This window comes from Scophthalmus maximus, chromosome 21 (assembly GCF_022379125.1).
Source record: "Scophthalmus maximus strain ysfricsl-2021 chromosome 21, ASM2237912v1, whole genome shotgun sequence".
NCBI lineage: Eukaryota > Metazoa > Chordata > Actinopteri > Pleuronectiformes > Scophthalmidae > Scophthalmus > Scophthalmus maximus.
This window is the reverse complement of record NC_061535.1, coordinates 13,759,241-13,764,527: the sequence shown is the minus strand read 5'-3', so window position 1 is coordinate 13,764,527 and position 5,287 is coordinate 13,759,241.

The following is a 5,287-nucleotide window of genomic DNA, read 5'->3' as shown; positions in this document are numbered from 1 at the left end:
GCAGCTACATTCCCACTCCGTTGCCTGCTTTAGTCGCGACTGAAAGGGCCTTTTGGTCTTCTACCTTATCAATAACAATATGAATTTGGTGAGTTCCTACGCAGAGAAATATCTGTTTCTCTCGCAGGGTCCGTCTGGGGAATACTCCTCCACCCACTGTAAAGACTAATGAAGACGGGATTCATTCAAACTTTCACACAGCGTTCAATCTGTAAACAAAGTGAAGTTCATTTCGAGAACAATCCAAACTACCGGCGGTGGAGTCTACAAGTCTGAGACCACTTACCTATTGTCAGAATATTTAGAAGAATATAATATAATCATCCGGCTCTGGTCAGTGCACTTGGTGATTGCATCTTTTCAGCCATTTCTTCTTTAGTCCTGAATGTTGCAGTTTGTATCCATCAGATTTAAACCCAGATAGAAGAGAGAAAATAAAGGGGGGGGGGGGGGGGGACGTGTGAAGACATGCAGTAAGTATTCTGTGTGATAATACACCACTATGTATACTTGTGGGTATTGGCACTTCAAATGTTGATGATTTCTAGCAACATCTACAGCCCGTAATATTGTGCATTGTTCTCAACATCTCTTTGACTTTTAATGATATTAAGAAAAGTAATGTTTCTGTCATTGTAGAGTATTTCTTTGTCAAGTTTGGGGTTTTGAAAGGATTTCCCCTCTGGATTTTGCACCTTGCAAAATGAAATCAACTTATTGTACGAGCCGAGGCTGAAGAATAACTAGTTACCGGAGGAAAATGATGGTTCCCAATGTGCTGTTCACCAAACACCATGTGGTTGATTACACGCTCATCCGCAAATGTTCTGTTAGTCAACACAGTGCTCGCTGATTAGCGGGCAGCTGTGGCGACGGCGATGCCTGAGATCGATACGCCGCTTCACTCGATTTTCAAATCTTAACAGCTGCCAGCTACACATGTAGCTGCTGTCCTGTTTCTTTCCTTTTTTAAATGTGTATGATTGAATGAGATTTGGTGTTAAATTGTTGTTCTCTTGTTAAATGTATGTCTGGCTACTCGGTCCGTCTATTTGTTATAGAGATATATTTTTTCCCCCAGTCCATGAAAGCTTTTAGGCTTGGTTCATTTATTTTTCATGGTGTAAAACATCCCTTTGTGGTCCAAGTGAAATGACTGCCTTCACAAGAGGAAACTCAAAAGGAAGGCTTTACAGAAAGAACAGCACTTCTGTTGCTGAGTAAAAAACACAATATGTAAAACGAGGTTTTAAATATTACAACAAGAAATAGACTGGTTAAGTTATTTAAAAACCAAATCCATCATATTTAAAAAGAAAGCGACACTTGATTTGAGCAGTTGAGTCAGGACTACGGTTCTATCTAATGCAAAGCAATATAAAACAGTCAGGCCATAAATCCCACCCTTGTGAAGCTTTTAATATCCAGCTGTGGACCACATTGTTGTAAATTTGAAGGCTTCAGTTAGTGTTTGTGTTGCTCTGGAGTCCACTACATGGGAAGGCGAAGAGAAACGAGGGTCGACCGGAGCTGAAAAACAAAGGCTTCGACAAAGAGGTTCTACTCCAAAAAACAGTCAGATCGGGTTTGGGTTGTAGATTTCTGTGGGTCGAGCAGTTGCGGAATAAAATATGTTCACTTTTGCATTGTTGTCCCAGAATCATCTCTCAATATAATTCTGTCCAATACAGAAATACCATCGACTTATGCCTCAAAACAAGTTCAAGAACGAGGGAGAGCGGTGGCAGTGCTTCTTTCCCTCGGTGGCTATTATTCTCTAAGTGAAAGCTCAGATGGAAAGACTGGACCCGTTTTCTGCAAAAAACCTCCCGAGACAGTCGAGTTCAAGCCCCGACCCCGCCGCAGCATCTCCATGTCACATAACTATTACTGACCCCACTGCTTTCTCTCTATAAACCTGCCAGAACCTTTTAGATTCCACAGAGCACACCTGCTGAACGTACACAATACCATTATGGTATGTTTCTACACTCCATTCCAACACAGTTGTTCTGCCAAGGCTCCGATTTTAAGTGTAATGGTGACACTGTTGGAAACGTGTACATTCATTTGTGTTTACTCCTGAAGTCACAGTGAAAGGTGGTGTGATTGACGACATTATTAAGAGGAGCAGGGTGTTAGAAACTACGATGGAGGCCAGACTTGGTAGACTTTGGTGCAATAAGATGCCGACTTTGCGTCATTCCCATCACTCGCTCAAGTTGAAATATTTGAACTCAAGGTAAATATCAGCGCGACGCAACGTCGCAAAAGCCAATTAGCGTCGAGATTCTCTCAAACTCTGCGATGTCCGAGTGGAAAGAGAACGGGCGAATATATAAAAACACAAATGATCCTGAAAATCTGCATTTCGTGTTAACGCATCATTACAGAACAGTTGTTTTGGACTATATTTCATTGTACAGGTGAGCCTAAGTGTTTAAAAGGTTGGCATCCATCTTTGAAGAATTTATCATCTCATCGATTACTGTAACATTTGTCTAAAAAACATGTGGAGGAAGATTCATGTTTTTGCATTAGAACACATCACTTGACTAAAATCCATACATGGAGTTCGACCCGTGAAAGGCATTTTTTTTTTTAAATGAGCACGATGAATTAGTTTTGAAAACGCATTACATAAGTCTGTAGAAAATCCAATAATGAGAGTGAAACGCTGCTGTGAGATGATTTTTTTTTTTTTACTTGTCATAAAGTAGTTCAGTTTCCTGTCCAGTGGGATGAATCAAAGGGAATGCTTGTTATTTGACCTCCTATGCAGAGATACGTGCCCCGGCAAGCAGTGATCATTCTCCCTTCGTTTCATTAATGAAGTGTCCCCATTACGTTTCATGTCTTGCCACTAATTTGACCACGGTGACCTGTATCGAGCCCTGCAACATGGGGAGATGGGCTTCTGTTCTCCCCCTCTGGGTCTCCGCTGGCTTTCTAGGCAGAAAGGGAGTTGTTTTTTTTTATCTTCTCTGCTCACCCGACTCACTGGTAACTGCATGATTAGAGCTTAAGTAGAATATATCCCTTTTGATGCAAGAAAGGCATTTGCATGTCAGATGGAATAATACATGACAGATTACTCCTGATGGTAAACCAAGTGTGGGCCACTGCTGCTTTATTAGTTCAGCCGAGGTCCATTAGAGGAGGAGAAGGGGGCTGCTGACATCTGGCTCCGATGGACGAGGTGCAGGACTGCAGCTGCAGCTGCTTATGTGTTGTGGATTATATAGATTTTTTGTGATAGCTGCTTTTGTATAGATTTATTATTCATAAAAGTCGTGATGAGAATTTGTGACATGAGCATGATCAGCTTAGCTGCAACTTCCCAAGGCTCTGGAATGGATTTTTCTGTGTGCAGCTGCTCTATGGCTGACGATGCCATAAGTTCAAGACTTTAATTTTTAGGAGGTTTTTGTGCCCCCCTGCAAGGCTCATAAGAAACAGGCCTCGTGTCATGATCCATAATGTATGATGTTGGGTTTTTTTTTTCAGGGTCTGTTGTGGCTGGAAAAGACTTAAAGTCGGTAAGTACTGCGGTCAATAATGCAGGTGAAATATTGGTAGGTAGACAAGATGTGACAGCGCTCGGGGGCCACCTGGGGGCTTTTTTCCTCGTCGTCCTGTGCCAGGACTATTTAAAATAGTCCCTCCTCGTTACACCATTTTCCAGGAACAAGTCACAGGCATGTCGCCAATTGTCTCACATTTTCGCCGCATAAAAGCTTAATGTGGCTCAAGCGTAAAAGAAAAGGGTATTATTTGTGAACACATCGATTAGAAAAACGGTCAATTTGGCAACTTGCAAAGCCTCATCTACCCGACTGGAGTCCAGAATAGATTTTTTCCATTGACTGACCTTTAGCAACTGAAACCCCAATGTGCCCATATAGTCAGACTTCAGAAAGATGCTATGAAATAAAAATCAGCTTTAAAAATAAATTGTAATAAGTAGTATTTGAAGCTACTGATAGAAACCTAAAGTTATAGCTAAATAAAATAGATGTATGATGTTTTTGTGACCATAAAATAAAAGAGTTGTTAAGTACGCCTTGGTGCGCCTGTTCATTTATTCATTAATTAATGTTGCCAGTTGTTTTCCGAACACCACAACAGATCTCATAGCTTGTGACCGCTTCATCTCAGGTGTGACTGTGCTCTGGCCATAGTTTGGTCCGTCTGAGCCTGGTTGTTCACCTCGGGACAGACTGTGACATGTTTGTGAGCCAGATGAGTCCCAGCAGGGCCCGTCGGTGGGTTAGTGAAGAGAGCAGATCACCGTGAAGCTTGGTGAAATTTCTGGCGTCTTGACATGTGATGACACCTGCTTTGACTCAGGCACAGGCATGTATTGCGCTTGGAACCTACCCCATGTCCATGTGCAGCTGCTGCTTAAACACTGAGAAATTTTACCCCTGTGGGATTAATAAAGTTCCTCTTATCTTATCTTACGAACAACAGACTGTAATTCACGATAACCAGTTCCAATTAGCATGTTAAATCAATCCAATTTTAAAATAAAAAATAAAGTATGTCATTTTTTCAGCACATATATTGCCCATTTACAGATGAATTATTGTAATCAACCAAACTAGCCGGTAGACGCTTTCTCACTCAACTTTTACATCCACAACATCATTATATAACTCAATAAAATAAAGGTTTAGACCAAAAGCTTATTTTTGTACATGTTGGAAAAACTATATAAAAAAACGTATAGGTGATGTCTGTAAATATTTAATGTATAAAACAATCGATCTTTAACAATATATTGCAGTACATAGACTGATGACAAGCGTGTGTATACAATTAAAAAAAGAAAAAAAAATGATTGAGTGTGGAGATCTTGTCGAAAGCAAAACATGTCAAAGTCTCATGACTTCTTGTGACATACTTCACCATGAAGACAATAATTATTACACTCTGTTTGCTGTGACATCTGTAACTCCACCACTGTTCTGACATTTTTTTTGCAGCAGCAGTTGCAATCTCGGAGCCACTCTTCCAGGTTTAATGCAGTTTCATTGCTTTACTGGCAAGTAGCTATGGACGTGGGTTGAACATTAAAAAAAAGAGCAGCTTTTTTATCCCTCAGGGAATGAAAATCACTTCTGAGCACAAAGAGAATGCATCAGTGGCATGGAATCCTGCCTAGTTTGTTATAATTACAAGGAAAAGCAGTTCTGAATAGGCGTCTTAATGACCAAACAAATTATTGCATATTTCAAACCCATCTGGATAATTTTCTTAGGGGAAATGTAATTGCTGTTCAGAA